Source organism: Micrasema longulum, unplaced genomic scaffold (genome assembly GCF_059751315.1).
Source record: "Micrasema longulum isolate JH-2025_06_02 unplaced genomic scaffold, ASM5975131v1 h1tg001131l, whole genome shotgun sequence".
Taxonomy (NCBI): domain Eukaryota; kingdom Metazoa; phylum Arthropoda; class Insecta; order Trichoptera; family Brachycentridae; genus Micrasema; species Micrasema longulum.
Genome location: NW_028278319.1, coordinates 290,792 through 308,050, shown reverse-complemented (window position 1 = coordinate 308,050; position 17,259 = coordinate 290,792). Strand labels below are relative to the sequence as shown.

General features: G+C 32.3%; 1 long non-coding RNA gene across 2 annotated transcripts in view; it reads right to left on the bottom strand.

Annotated features, from left to right (window-relative positions):
- Window positions 1–25: 25 nt before the first annotated feature.
- LOC148276902 (uncharacterized) overlaps window positions 26–17,259 on the bottom strand; it is a 39,405-nt gene continuing 22,171 nt past the window's right edge. Inside the window, exons 2-4 of one of the 2 annotated variants that reach the window (XR_015823636.1) lie at window positions 12,326–12,415; window positions 6,560–6,853; window positions 26–5,256 (exon numbers count right to left, since the gene is read on the bottom strand). This is a non-coding gene — a long non-coding RNA (uncharacterized LOC148276902). Of the gene's footprint in view, window positions 5,257–5,283; window positions 6,854–12,325; window positions 12,416–17,259 lie in introns of those variants that run through there. The other variant, XR_015823635.1, reaches the window with a different exon arrangement.

Genomic DNA, 17,259 nt, shown 5'->3' with positions numbered 1-17,259 from the left:
ATCAATTATTGATATAAATACCGATAATAAAACCACACAAATCTATTTTTAGTATATAAAGTGCTAAATGGAAATAATAAAAGCGTTATCTGCTAATTTAAACTGATAAGCACCTTAGAATTACTTTTTGGAAGAACAGTTTTTTGATTTAGAAATTTATTTATTTAACAATATTTTGAGTACTAGATAGTAACTGGATTCGACCCCCTTGGGAGTTATTGGTACATTACAACAGATATGAAAAACACCTAACAGAAGGGAATAGAGAAGTTTAGGCATTTACAGGGCTTATGACCTGTCAATGGCTGGTTTACGTGGCCACTTCACACACAGTGTAACATTTACAGTTTTGCCAATATTTGTATGGTGTGGCCACTTAAACCAGCTAATGACAGGTAATAAGCCCTGTAAGCCTTTTCATATAAAAAATGCACCTTCTCTAGCCACCTTTAAGAAACGCCTGAAACATTACTACATATCCTTAGAAACCTGACCTCCCTTCATTTTATTGTTTTTTAAAATACATATTTTTATATTTTTTTTCCTAGGTCTCTCTTTCTCTTTCTTTTCAAGCTCATTACCTGAATCTAAATTCCTCATTCTTTGATATATATAACAAAATGTACTATTATTTTAGTTTATTTTAGCATACTTAATCTCCCCATTAAAAAACAGCTGGTATTTTTGATTTATTGGGTTTTTTCATATATTTATCTTTTAAAATTCAACCGCAAAAATTACATTCTATGTCAATTGCGTAAATCACATTGAATCAGTCCAACATCGCTTGCTTTAAAAAGTAGCGTAAATGCTCGGACTAGAGAGAGGTAATTATTATTATGCTGATTTAGAGTCAATGTTAAATATTTCTAGTCTACAAAAATGTAGAATTAATAGGCATACTAAATAGTATAATCGATGTTCCATCATTACTGGACAAGTAAAATTCAATATTCCGTCTCGTAGGTTGAGAAACAATGAAGTACTGTTCATCGATCAGCATATAACAAACTATAGACTTAATTCTCCAATGACCCGTTTTTGTCGTATTGTTAACTCAAGACAAGATCTGGACTTTTTTTATTTAAGTTTACAGCGATTTAAATAAGCACTTTATAAATAATTCAGATATTGTCAGATGATCCTTATGTTTGTGAATGCTTCTTTTCTTTTTTGAATATGTTTTTAACTATTTTTAACTATTCTTTTACTGCAATATTTAAACCCTTTAAATTGTATAAATGGACACTGTCCGTTAATGAATAAATAAATATATGTTTTGCTTTTTAGTACAAAATTTGACCAACTATTCTTTTGGCCAGTCTTCTTCATCACTATTGTAATATGTTTATATAATTAAATCCAAAGGGGGTTGAATCCAGTTCTAGTAGTTGTACAAAAGTTTGAACAAACTCATGATTTGATAAAACCAGCTGGTCTAAGAAGAAGTATAAAAAATAAAAAGTGTTTTCAGGCTTTGCCTAGTTTGTGCGTGAAATAATTCGATCAAAATCTCATCCGGATCAATAAAGGTTTAAGCTTTTTAAGGTATTTAGATTTTAAAAGATAAGCAGAATGGTGAATGTTTCAAAGCAGGTAAAGTGGCCACTTAAACCAGGCAATGACAGGTCACAAGCTCCGTTAGTTCCTGGACATCCATATTCCCTTTTATAAAATGTTCTTCATATCTGTTATTAATATTTATTTCTTTAATCATTTTCGCATTATATAAAATATTAATTGAGTATTACTCATAGTTTAAATCTTAAAATTAAATATCTTTCCCCATAAATAGTTTAAAAAACATACAAAAGATAATTCAAAACTTTTATAACAATTCAGAAATTCGTATAGAGCTTAAAACTTAGAATAATAACCTAATTTAGTTGCCCATACGGAGAAAAACCATCCAATGATGATTGACCGCGAAGTAAGCTACATATTACAGCAATACGACAGGTCGCAGGTACTAAAAAAATATTACTTTGAGGTTTTATAGAATATTTCAAAATTAGTTAAAGAACTTAGTTAACAGATGCCGCATTTTCTCATATGAGAAACCATTTCACGTTTTTGTGTATTCTAATTGCGCCTGTCATTTGACAATCTACAGAACATTAAAATTATTACAGGAAGCTTCAAAATCGGTTGATTTTGAAGCAATTTCTGATTTCCGTCGGTTTTATTTGTGCCCCTTGAAAAATAAATACTTTTTTCCATAAACCCGTCGGCATATAACTTTCACTGAGCAATTTCAAAACATACATAGTTCCTTATTTTAAATTAAAAATAGACGATTTAAAATGAAACATAATATTTTATATCTTCAGTAATAGGGGGAAAACGCTTTCTTTTATGATAAATCTTAAGACATAAAACAGCAGCACTAAAAATAAAACATGATGACCCTTTCGTTATCAATTTTTAAACCTTTCAATGGTTTCGTCAATAAAGGATCTTGGCATTACTTTAGATAGTAAACTCTCCTATCGTGAACACATTGATAATATTGTAAACAAATCTCTCAAACTTCTCGGTTTTATCAATAGAATGACGACGGACTTCAAAAATATTAACACCATCAAAACTCTTTATTGCTCAATAGTTCGACCCCATCTAGAATACGCTTCTCCTATTTGGTCTCCATTCTATAGGACTCATATAGACCATATCGATTCTGTCCAACACCGTTTCTAAGAAAAGTGGCATGGTTGCTCGGATTACAAAGGAGTCTTAATCTGTCTTCATTGGAGAGACGTAGAACTAAGATGGACCTTATATGCATTTTGAAAACACTTAATGCTATAAGTGATGTCTAATCTCTATTGCAATCAATTTCTTTTCATGTTCCCAACCGTGTACGTGGAAGTAAGTAAAAATCTGTTATTTATTAAATCTTCTAAGAGCATCTTTTGTTTCTATGCCCCAATGTCCAGAATGTGTAGATTAGTCAATTCATTACACGACTTGGAATTCTTTGTGATAGATCTTCCGGCTTTTCGTAGATCTCTTCGCGATTAAACAGTGTGGGATGAAGTTGGATTGGCATGGTTGAGCTCGAAGTCTCATTTCTTTCGTTTTAATGAATATATTGTATACCATTATTGTTTTGCCTTTGTTTGTCTTTGCTACATAATTTTATGATGTTCTTTTTGTTCAGTTTCTTGCATTTATGTTTCTCCATGTAACTGTTGTAATTGGCTTAGGCCGTATATATATATATAATAAATAAATAAAGTACCTTATTTCACGTTTAAAAATATGTACAATGGCACTGTGTAATAAAAACTTATACCTTATCCAGTGTCATGTTCCAGTGTCTTAATTATTGATTTTTTAAGTATTTTGATTACCGAATACACAATTTTTTCAAACGAATAAGTTTACTAATGTAATAGTTTTTTTATTTAAATTTATTGTATCAGAGAGGAAAAACATTTTTGAGAAGGGAATATAGAAGTCGAGTGCGGACAGGAGCATGATGATAATATGGAATTCAAGGCATTTACGGGGCTTATGACTTGTTATTGGTTGGTTGTTAGTATCCACTTGTAACATTCATCATTCTGCCTATGTTTATACATTCACATTTCCTTACCTCTTCTTTTTTTTATTCAACTTTTTATATTTAATATTATTATTTCGTTAGCGGGCTTATTGCCAAATGGCGACTTCTTCCAACCAACCAATAAAATAAAAGTTATATTTTTTAAAAGTCATGTTACAAAACACATTTAATAGAAAAAAAAGCTATAAATACATAAATAAAAATAGAAATAAAGGTATTTATGAAAACTTTTCTTAAATCAATACCATTACTCAATAGGAAAAAGGAAAAAAGAGGAAACAGGAAAGATGGAGAGATTCAGAAAGAGATAGGAGATGTTTCTTCTATTTGTTAACTTCCTTTAAGTTAAAGAGATGATTGATGTGTGTTACATATGTCTATCTGAATTAATTTACCTTCTAGGCAACGCCTGATAATACTTTTCAATTTTAATACCAGTTAGTTGAATATTCTTAGTTTGAGTATCTTCAAATTTAATGTTTAAGTATGCAATGCTGAACCAAAAGTGGCAGCATATTTAGAGGAAAGCAAAGTATGAATCGCTCTAAAAATTATGAATTTGGTCATTTTAAATACAATAAAATAATCTTCTTCGCAGTCTCAATCCTGGAGATAGGTTTGCACCAGAGTCCTGCATCTCGTCCTTCACTGCTCTCTATTATTTGCAGCTATTTTCAGCTCAACGTATGAGGCGCCCTCTGTGGTATGTCCCCTCAGCCATTTCCTTTATTATGTCATGTCAGGAGACCCCTATGGCGCAAAATGTGGCCAATCTCACCTTGCCTCTCTGATATGGTTTTGATCAGATGCCTCCCTTCTTTGATACGACTGAGAACCTCGCCATAAGTGATGTGGTCTCCAGTAAATTCCTAATCTTCTTCTGCACCACATCTTAAAGACCTCTAGTATTTTTTTTATCTCTTTCGGTAATGCACCATGTCTCACAACCGTACATCAATATGCTCCATACATATGTCTTGGCGAGTTGCTTGCTGAGTTTTAGGCTTATGTTGTTTGACTCGAAAATCTCTCTGATTTTTTGTTGAACGCACATCATGCTCAATGTATGCGGCAGTCGACTTTCCTTTTTGTTCTAACATCCTAGGTGATCCTGCTTTTCAAGATTCGTTAACTCTTTTGAGTTTTTCAGGGTTGCTCCTAACATTGCTATATTTATTGACATTCATCACTTTAGTTTATATTCCACTTTTCTAAGGAGACATTCACATGGTGGAGTATTTATACCAATTTTTGACGAAATTTCTGAAATTTTTTTTGAAGAGCATTTATACAGTTGTGACATCGATTTGTATCATTTTCCACTTTTTTTGATACATTGTACCAGTTTTTCACATTTTTTTCTGAAGTTCTTTTCCCATATGGACCCTGGAGAAGAAATTTATTCAATTTTCTATGAATTGGCTTTGAAGGGTTCGCATCGAGGCAAGGGAACTCCTCAACCGTAGGCATTTATAACACAAAGCCAACGGTGGTGGAGTTACCAATCCTAAACACTTAACTAGCCATTCCATCATAGATACAATCCAGTTGCCATACAAAGAGTAAGTAGTTATAGTCCCACCAAATTGCGGTCGCCATTTGAAAAATTTCACCGTACAGAAAAATCTCCTTGGAGTCGATATTTTTGTTCAAAATATTTAAGTCGGAAACCAATGTGACGCCAGGATCTGCAAATAAATAAAAAAACTGACTAATATTGTTGACAAAAATGATACAAAAACATTTTTTTAAATAAAAAGGAACATTTGCGTTTCTATGATGTAGAGGCCAAAATATTTCAATTTCGGAGACCATTTTTAAGCAGGTGTAAATATCTCATTATTAGAAAATGGGAATCAGGTTTTGGGACAACGGTGGTTCGAATCTCGAACCTCTGATCCGTGAGTCCGTGACACTAACCACGATATTGTGGTCCTGGTAGTATTACCGAGTAACAAATCAGAAGTTCAAGGTCGGACTTTCACTCAACCACAATTTGATTCTTATTTTCAAGCACATTTATTTGCGCCTAGTTGAAAATCACCTGAAATTTATATCTTTAGCTTGTATTCAAAATAAAACTGTTTTCTCACAGTTGCCTTTGCGTTATTTAAATTGATATTTTTTGTTGTGAATCACCTGCTTTTCTTTCAGAATTTTCAACTAACTGCGCCACGGCGCTTGTTTTCAAAAATTATCATAAATGAATGTCCGAAAAAAATGTTGTTAGGGTACAAATATTCAGTTTTTTATCATTTAATCAATATTTATAATTTTCCTTGAAACATACAAAAAAATGCTATCTATCTTGTGAACATTATAGGATTACTGACCCAGCATGTTTTGTTTGATATTCATTTTTAAATATCTCGCTAATTGTTTCGAAATAAATAAATCATTGTAAATTTATGCCTACTTAAAACTCTATCAGTTGTTTAATCGCCATTGCCGTATATACGGCTATATATTTATATAAATAGATGCGTTACTTCCAAACTTAACGCATCTCAATTTTAGCAAATTAACATTCCTTTGATAAATTTTTTATGTTATGAAACCACCTATGAATTAAAATGTCATTTTTTACAGACTTGCCGTGGTATTTATTGACCGTTGACAGTCAAATGACTCCATCTTTCCAACTCTTTCCGGGCACCATCTTAAAATAAAATAAATAGTCGACCCATAATGAGCCCCAGCATCGTAATCGCCCCAAGATAGTTTTTTATTCAATTCAGTACAGGTCAAACACCCCGGTAATTGCATTATAAATCCCAGCCATAAAATTCTTATCGGACTCCATTTACATAAAGTTTTTTAAAAATATATTTGTTAATTCTCCTTCCAAAAAGTATCAGAGCGTTCTGTATTATTTTATAAGTGAGCCATAAAGTCTTTGTTGTTTTTCCAAACCATATATTTAACTTGTATAGTGGATCAATATCGTCTGATATGCAAAAAATTCGTGAATTAATAGACTAAATTATTTACCTTATTCATTACTTTTGTTAATTTTGTTTTATTTAAGTATTTTTATTTGTACTTTGTACAGCCAGTTCCATGTTTCCTGTTCTAGGCTCATATATGTCCCTTACTCTTTATTCTTCCTATTATTTTTCTTCGTGTCATGTCCTCGACTATTACGAAAGAGTATGTTTCCCTGTCCGAGCAGCTTTTAACAGGGTCTAGACTTTTTTAATCCCCGTCCAGTCTCGTTTGTTCCGGTGCCAGGAGATTTGCCCTTTGTCCACTCCTCTTTATTATTTGTTTATTTAAATTGCATACCTGAAAACTATAAATAACGCGTTAATTTAATGAACAAATATAATATAATTAAATGAACAAAATAAAATGCGTTAATTAACCCATTCATTATTACCTATTCAAAAGTTAAATATTTCCCTAGGTGTGTGTATGTACAATATTATTTATAGTTCCCGTATCAACCGGTTAGGCAATAATGTTGGTACTGCCATGGATACTTTTAATCGCATGGCAAAAAATATTGCTTGATTTATAATATATTTTAAAGTATAGATAAATTAAGTAGTCAAACAGCATAATGAACTTTTTAGCATATCCATGTACCATTCTTATATTAGGTACAATACAAAACAGTTCTTCAGTAAATTATGAGCAGAAAGGAGAAAAAGGAAGAGTTTTCCAGTTAACGAATAAATTAGAAGAAAGAAAACTAATATTATTGGGTTTTATAGTCCTTAATAAATAAAGTTCCGTATTTTTGGTAAAGATAAAATACGAGTAGTAAACACGAAAACAATCTTAAATAATAAGCGTAAGTCAGTGTATAAATTATCCGAGTTAATTATATAACTTTAACAAATGAGGGCATTAGAAGCAAACTTGCCAAAATAAACTATAAATATAAACCTGCTTACTTAAATAATAGCGTAATTCGCAAACATCTCTAAATATAAAAAAAAAGATTTCAATAATACTTGACACCCCAAACTTTCAGCATTATCCATTGAGTTGGTGAAGCATATGTAATTAGAAACCTCACTTTTTTTTTTCCAAAGTTTTTCGCAAATATCTCGGTAAACTCTTTCATTGGAGATTTCTAAGTTTGCTTCTTTTACACTCAATTATATTCCATGTAAATTTTCTTCCTTAATATCTAATATTAAATCAATTAAAAAGTATGGACATCAAAACCAGAGTGCATGCATTAATTATGTTATAAAATGAGTCACCAATTCATCAGCAAATATTTTATTGTGAAATCTCGGAATATTGTCTATGTTCAAATCGGGAGCTCTTTCTTCAAATCACAAACGAAGTCGGGAGTAAAAATAATTTAATTTTAGGGCGAGTTGTATTTCTGTCGTGTTTTTTTCTCGGGCGTGTAACTTTTACAATGTAATGCAAATGTGTTTAAATACGTACCGATACTGCTCCAGGTAAATTGTGAATGGCGTTATGAAATTAATAATTTTAGATTCCGTGTGTGCATTTCGTCGCGAGGGAAGAATTATCACTGATGTACAACTGAAAACAGAGCTAGCTAAGGGTATGTAATAAAGTATTTTATTCTTACTAAAAATGCTTCCAGACTACTTTTTACTTCTAGCTTTTATAATATCACTATTTAAAAGTTTGCACATGTTTTTATCTATTATTGTAAAAAGTGTTATTGTTAAAATATTCAATCGTAAAAAGCTCAAAGTAATATTAGGTGACAATCACCTGTCAGAAACATGATTCGATTTTGAATGACAGCGTTGTTCAAAATGCGTAAATTTTTACTATCCTTAACTAAAATTAAGATACCAACAGTACTTACGCAATAAAATTTAATTGCCTCGCGTTCTGTTTATTTTTATTGATTTATTTAAAAGAATAACTCAACACCCGTGGTCAAGTTTTCTAACCGTTCCCTGTCATGTCATTGAACTTATGATTGATCTACTGTTTGTCAGTCTTGTTCATGTCATTTTAATATTGCGAAGAGTTGTTATGTAGCCCTGGAAATCTCGAGTAAACGAATTGAGATGAGCAATAAAATAAATATGAGCCTATTTGTTTGACATAACTATTACATTTTTCCGCCGTCAGATATCATTCTTATTTTTCTTTTTTTTAAATGTCTACGGTTCACACCCAGAAAATTTTCTATTTGAATTTGTCGTGTGCCTAAGTAAAATATTGTTTCTCTTAGTTTTTTTTAAATATATTTTTACTATAGGTAGGTAACTAATAATGGATCATTTTTGTAGTATAAAATCAGGAAAGTTTTATAAAAGGAAACGCACAAAAAGTAATGAAATCATACGATTTTGCCATTGCAAAATGCCGTTTTTTTTATAATCGCGGCGCGTTATTAAAAAAAAAATCAATTAACATTAGATTTAAACAATTATTTTCTAAGGTATTTCTGTAAAAATAATGTTAAAATGTGTATACAAGTAAAATATAATATCTTTTCGACCGGCCGATTACGCCTCTTGGATTCAAAGAGAAAGGTTATTGAAAAAAAAGTATACATGTTAGTTTTTGAAAAGAAATTAAAACCACACAAAGTTAATAAATAAAATATATTAAATGAAATGAAGTTTATTTGTTTATTTTTAAGAACAATATTTTGTTTGTGAGAATTTTAATAACAAATTTTAATGTTTCAAATCCCTAATTAAATTTATCTAAATTATAATGTTTTAAATCAGCCATTTGAGGGCGCCGACATACCTACCTATGAGTTTCCCGTGTTCTACATTCTAACTTTAAGGATTTCAGCATATATTTTTTTCGTTTCTTCCATTTGTCGAAAAGCATCAATTTGTCGAAAAAACTCCAGAGGAAGGAATTTGCAATATTTAATTTCATTCACATAGTTTCACTTTCTGACGTGGAGAACATTTCACAATATTTTAAAACAAACATAAAAATGTTCTCACCTTTCAAATGAAATGTTTATCATCAAGAATATAACAACATTTTTTATCCGATAGGCAACATTCAGTGCAAGCGTCAATATGTCTATAAGTTAGTATTCTTCAGGATTCGAGTGGTACACAATGAAGCAGGTATTCGATTTTAGAATTCAACTGTATACTAAGATTTATCTTGTGAACAATAGTCCAATGTCGTGCAGGGAATAAAGAAAATCGTGAGCGAAGACTAAAAGAAAAAATATAAAGTTTAGATAGTATGAAACCCAGTTCCTGTGTCCTCCCTCGGGTACCTATCCACATCCCATGGCTGTTCCTCTGTCGGGTATCAGTGTTTTCTAGACAAAAAATACGTAATTTACGGCTTCCAGTGTTGACACAAATTTGTATCGCGAGACAGATGAGATTCGGAGACCAAGTTTCGATATTTCAAAAATTTTTGAGAATATTCTATACTAACGATAATTCGCATAAAAATAGTGAATGTAGCTAATACATGACATCAACATTATGTTATTTTTTAAATTAAATAAAATAAATACAAAACAACCAGTCAACTGTCCCTATATCACCAAACACACATGGATCACAATAACTAAACTACACCGCAAGACAAAAAAAATTACGAGTTTACCTGCTACCGCGCCCCTTGACATTACTGAACCCTTTATCTAAGAAATCCTTTATCGATACCTCTTTCTTTTGTTTAATAAATTAAGGACACTATGTGTCACCTTTCTACAATATTTACATTTTAAAATGTCTCAACAGTCTTGTTTTACCCGCGTTTGAGTGAACATAACACAACAATCATGGAAAGTGCAAAGCAAATGTCGATTGCGATAAAATCCAAAATAATCACATTGTCGCAAGAAAACATATCTAATTGTGAAATATCTCGTCGAGTTGGGTATTCAGAAGGTGCAGTGAGGTTTTTATTAAAAAAAATCCAAGAAACTGGATCCATAGAACGGAAAAAAGGAAGCGGACGGGGGCGCGTGACATCTGCCCGAGATGATCGCTTAATAAAAAAAATTGTTATGCGCGATCGATTTTTAACGGCACCTGAAATACACGCAGAGGTGCAGTCTACCAGCACATCAACATTTTCAGTAAAAACAGTGTCCAGGCGGCTGTTGGAGCATGGTTTCCAAGCACGGAGTCCCGCAAAGAAACCATTACTCACGGACAAAATGAAGAAGGCTAGACTGGATTGGGCGAAAGAGCACCAGAATTGGACCTTGGAGGATTGGCAAAATGTTGTTTTCTCTGATGAATCAAAATTCAACCTTTTTGGTCCAGACGGCAGAAAGATAGTTCGACGAAAACGTGGGGAAAGATATCATCCGTCGTGCGTCACTCGAACCGTTAAACATTCACCCTACGTGATGATTTGGGGGTGCATGACAGCATACGGTTTAGGACCTCTAAATTTTGTACAGGGTACGATGAATGCCATTCAGTACAAAAAAGTGTTAAAAAAACATATTATTCCAACAATCGAGGACATTACGCAGTATACCGCGGACCCAATTTTTCAGGACGATTCTGCGCCGTGCCATAGAGCCCGCACTGTGAGTACAAATATATATATTTTTAAATGCATTTTGTGACCACATGATAAATAATTTATTGTTTTTTTATAGATCAATGAATTCAAGGAGAAAATTGGCTTAAAATCGTTGACGTGGCCCGGGAATAGCCCTGATTTGAACCCGATAGAAAATTTATGGGCGATTATGAAAAAAAAAGTCGGGAAAAAAAAATCAAAAAACATTGAGGAATTAAAAAAAAACTTAATTCAAGTTTGGGAAGAAGAAATAACATCAGAAATTTTAGATTCGCTTTACGCTTCTCTAAATAATAGAATTTTACATGTTATAAAAAATAAAGGTGAATTCACTAAGTACTAAATATTTTTAAATGTTATAAATATGTTTAAATGTAAAATACTTTAATTTAAAATAAAGCGATAAGAACCTACTTCTTAAATATGAATTAAAAAATAACATGTCTTTTATTATTCCATCACAAACACTCGACCATAAATGAACCGTTATGGGTCTCTAAGGTTCGGGTAATCTGATACCTGATATATAATGGCAATTTCTAAGTACAATTCATGAGTAAGATTTTTTATTTTAACCTTGAAATAACGAGTAGTCATCACATATGTCAAACAATATAAAAAAAACTAATTAAATATCAAGAATAATTCATTATATGTCAATTTTAGTTTTTTTTGAGAACTCGTAAATTTATTTGTCTTGCGGTGTAAAAGAGCATAACAGAAAGGTGTGATTAAATTAATAACTAGTTGAGGGTGAAGTCTGAGCTTATGAAAAATGACGCTAGATGGCAGTCTGGGAACAATTTCTCGACTTCAGCTTTGTGATTTTGCCGCTAGATATCACGCATGAAGGAAGCATGGGGCAGCCGTGACCTTGGACGAAGGCGCTGCCCTCAACGCTTTGTATCTCTTTCTTTCCTCATATTTTGTCCCTCCCCTTGCGCCTGCGAGCAGTCGGTTTTTTCCTTTTTATACATAGCTAAGAAACATACCTTTTACTCACGCTGAGGCGTTTACGCTCAGTAGCTACGTTTCTCACACTTGGATTATATTTAGACGCCCATAAGTTGAAATATTATATGAAATCTACACATTTTTCCCATTTTTATCTATCAAGCATTGTTTAATAATTCAACGAAATACATTATTTCTTTAATACGCATTTCATTGAATTATTAATAAAACTGAATTTATTTATTTAATCAATCTAAAATGATATTGTATAAAGTGCGTTGGTAGAACTCATTTAAATAGTTATAATAAGTACCTTGTACTTACGTTTAAATTAAAGATGTTGGCTGTTTTTTTTTTAATGGAAACAGTGGAGTTTTTTGTTTTTTCATTATGGATGATCATTTTGGTTCAAATCTGAAAAAAAAGGAAAAATGAAATTAATTTAAATGTCGAGAAAATAGTTTATAACTTTGTGAAAATTGTAAACAAGGAATTTTTAATTTTTTTTTAGAACACTTGTAGTTGGGTTAGAATTATAAAAAAATATGAATGTACATAAAATTTTATTTTACAACATTTAATTCTTTTTTAACGCCTTTAAGTCGCCTGAAAAAGTTGTTTTCGATAAATTAGAGAATTATATTCTTAAATAAAAATAAAAGCTTATAATGTTAGAACGTTCGGCTAATAAAGTTTTATGATTAATGTATAAATAATAATCACAAAAAATCTTTAACATGTTTTTAGCCAATAAAAACAAAGCAAGTTGTACCCAGGTGATTGAAAATATAAAATTTATTCCGGAAACCAAATGTTTTGAGGTTTTTCTAAGTATGAAAATGAACAAAATCAGAATACTGTAAAAATAGCTCATATTAAGAAAATCTCACCCATAAGAAATAATTATATAATTTGAAGCATCATCATCATCAGCATTTCCCTATCCGTCCCTAATGGTGCAAAGATTACTGCATTGGTACCCTAATTGCAGCGTATCTTGATCATGTTCGTTACCCAAAGGTAAGATGATTAGTCTTTCGCTTTAAGTGCCAGTCTAGGGGAATATGAAATGTTTTAGTGTGAAAACAACTTTTTGAATAAATATTTCATGTCAACCATGTCGGGAATCGAACCCGAAACCTCTTGCATGGTAGGCAAACGCGCTGACCACTGCACCACGAGGCCGACGTGTGAAGCATAAAACTAATAAATGTTTAAATTTATAAATAACTATAAAACAAATAGGTTGTTTTATAAATCAAGTTACAACGGAAATAGATGATACTAAAAAGTAATAAAATACAAATACATAAAAAAATATAATTCCTACACTATAAAACAAAAAGAGTAAAAATAAAAAAAATAAATTATTAAGGCGTATTGTTTCATGGGAAGGAATTTAAAAAAACAAGTTTATAATTAAGGACAACATATAGTAAGGTTAACTGTTTTTTTTATTCGACAGTTTCAAAATTAATATGTTAGCAACAAAAAAATGTATTAGATCGGTATCGCTTCGATTTAAACTAATAGGTATAAAGGTATTTATTAAATTATTATTTTTGCATTGGCGGGCTTATTGCTGTAAGAAATATCTTCCAACAGACCTAAAATCGACCGGTGTTCGTAAAGTTTTGTATGAAATATTTTTATTATTGGTAGATATGTATTGTATCTACATACTCGTACAATACAGTTTATTTAAAAATACTTTTATATCATTTTGCACCGTAAAGAACGCATAGGATGCGAAACCAGGGCCCCGATTAGAATGGAAAGTTAACAGTTATCTTCAATTTTATCTACAAAGTAAAATTAAGTTAATTAATCGGGTTGTGGTCCTGTGGCTACTGTCTCGGACTAACGGACCAAAGTTCCGTTGTTCGAATCCCAATCTACCCCAACTTGATTCCCATTTTCTAATAGTGACTTATTTACAACTCGTTGAAAATGGCCCTCAAAAATTAAATATTTGGGTAAATCATAAAAACGCAAATATTTTTTTCCACTAAAAAAAAAAGTTTGCTGTGTGAAAAAGCAAATATTTTTTTTCCTAAACATCTTTAATTACAGGTTATCGATGATGATATTTAAAATTTTCGTACAAATATACACAATTTTGTACATAAATTTTGATTTTTCTTTATAGTCAGTCGAAGATAACTCTGTTAAGTTCCCATTGTAATCGAGGCCCTGGTAAGCAGTTTGGTAGCGGACAGGGAAAGCACTAAAAAAAAAAGAAGATTTGATAAAAATATGGTTCTAAGGACGGATGATACCTAATGATTATAAGATAAAGTGCATTTATCACACGAAACGGTAGCCATTTTTAGAGTCTGGCGCCATAAAAAAATGGAACTACTGAAGGTTGTGGTATATCGAGGAATGGAAAGTGTTCTTTCTTATAAGAGTTAAGCGTATCACTACAGCACTACCCACGTTCTTTGCGCAAAGAATGCATTCCCTGACCAGGGTACCTTACTATCAACGCTTACTAAACCTACAGACATGCATTTAGTTCGCCTGCGTGAAAATATTCCATATTTGAACCCGAGTAACATTTACCTGGTAACGTGTTCAGAGTGTTATAAGCGAGGATCGTGCGGTGGTATTCGCGTAGCCTTGAACCCGCGCGTTTGGCGCCAAACGTACGATGCAGCCGGCAGCCATTTGCATTTCTGGCGGAACTGCCAACGATGCAACTTGACATTACTCAATATAATTTGGAGGGAATCTTGTTTATTTGACATATTTCGACGCGTAGCCTATATTTTTGTGCTATGTAATTTATTTATTTTTGAAATATTTTTACTTGCGTAAAATATTAGAGCTGATGTATATGTATAGCAATAAATTACATTTATTCGTTTCACGTTTAACGGTTGTATAGAAACAAATCTGCTTTTGCTGACAGTAAGATATGCTAAAGAACCATAAACCAAATTTGCTGACGGCATTATCGTTTCGTATAGGTACCTACATAATTTAAAATTTAGTATCTATATAGGGACATGGATCTCGAAACTGAAACATAAAAAAATTTAGCATGTTTTTCTTGGTAAAATGTATGCTTACAGGACACGTAAGCGCTTTTGACCTATATAAACTCCATGACCTAATTGCAAAAATAGCCATTCGTACAAAAAAGTTTCAAAACCTATTAAAAAGTACGAGAATTTTCCAAATGTGACACTTGAATGCATTTTCTCACGAAAAACTATCAGGTTTACTATGGTTTTTTATTTGTTTTAAGGATAAGATAGAATATTTGAATATTTTTTATTACGCTATTTTCATAAGAAATCCTGCCAAGGTGAGGAAAGTACTTTCCAATTATGAGATTCATATGAATTAGATAATAACTTAAATAATTTTTTTCACCTTAAGTTTTATCTCTTAATACGGGCATAACTCTCTTCTAATGATTGCTCTTTTTTTTAAAAACAGCCAGGATTAATTGAAAAAAAAAAATGTTTTAAAATAACGATTTTTTATTTCATTTCTTATTTAAATTGAATTGATAATAATATCATCTGCGTAAATTTAATATTTTGTAAGGGACTAAGTGTAAACTGTTCAAGAAAGGGGGGAGAAAATTACCGTCATCCCCCTTTCCGAATCCAATGTTGCATAAGGCACTGCATTAGCAATGCAGCATAGTTTGGTCATCTTACGCTTCAGGTGCCAGTCAAGGAATAATGAAATAACGCAGTTTGGTTGTTTACCTTTGATATCGATATTTCACGTCCACCCGGCCAGGAATCGAACCCAAGACCTCGAGAATTGTAGGCGATTGCCCCAACCACTACAAAACGACGCGAACTCATCTTCACCCGATATCTTAATCAGGATTTTTATCTGAGTGCAGCCATCGAGTCCAAAACCTGGTCCAGGTTTCGGCTTTTATCATCCGCTTGGACACAACACATAATCGCTACAATATTGCGATGATAGATTAACCCTACAATGCCCAATGTAGACGATCTGCTACATACCGATAATCGGTGTATAAAAGTGATTTCAAACATGTTTATCACTCGGCGACTAGTTTATTTAATTGTATACATACTAGCCATTATAATTTATTTTAAAAAGTCGCTACCACGGTAAAATTTGAAACAAAAAGTCAGTTGCACGTATTGTGTCAAAAACATGATTTAGTTAAAGTTCAAAGGGTGATTTTTTAAAGATTTAAAGTTATTTATTTATTATGTATACGGCAATATTATATATATGCAAGAAACTGAACAAAAAAAACATAAAACTATTTAGAAAAGACAAACAAGGGCAAAACAATAATTATATACAATATATACATAAAAACGAAAGACCTAAGACTTCGAGCTAAACCATGCCAATCCAACTTAATCCCACACTGTTTAGTCGCGAAGAGATCTACGAAAAGCCGGAAGATCTATCACAAAGAATTCCAAGTCGTGTGATGAATTAGTCTACACATTCTGGACATTGCGGCATAAAAACCAATTATACTTAATTCTTTCCGCAACTTTTGGGCCTGCCACACACTCGACGAGTGGCATGGGAATAGCGAGGAAAGGAGGCAGAGACAAAGTGTGGCAACATTACTCATCATGCCACACGTCATGCTCCTCGTCGTGCCCACCGCTCCCTATTTTGTCGGTTTTTGAGCGCGAGTCAAAGGACCGGCAATATGAGCGCGAGTGGCTGGCCACATAATCGCGCAGTCGCAGTACGCACAGATCGCTCACACAAGATGCACGCGTCATTTTTGAATGATGTATGTTTCTTTGTATGACATTGATATAATTAGCTATACTAAAATTGCATAGCGCGCTGTCACAGTTTCATCGTCCATTGTATAGAAAGACAAATGACAAGTGCGGAGCGTCGCGATTAATTGCGCAAGCAGAGCAGTGTGTGGGCGGAGAGGGCGACATCAGGCGAGAGACCGGCAGCGCGAGGAGCAAAGTGAGGAGCAGCGCAAGAAGCATAATGTCGCAGGGCTATTTCAATGTTATATAAAAATATGTTGATCAGAACCATTATTTTTTTATTTTCCTTACATTCTTGTATTTTTTTAACATTTTAATGCGCGATGTAGCATATTGTCCACATAAACTAAAATATGAAATTAAAACTGAAAAAATCAACATTTTAAAAATTTATTTTCCCTAGTATTTGCATCATAAAACATATATAAAAATATGTTTTTAGTTAGAATTAGAAACATTGGGCATTGAAGGGTTAAAACTTGTAAGGCATTGAACTCAGTAGTC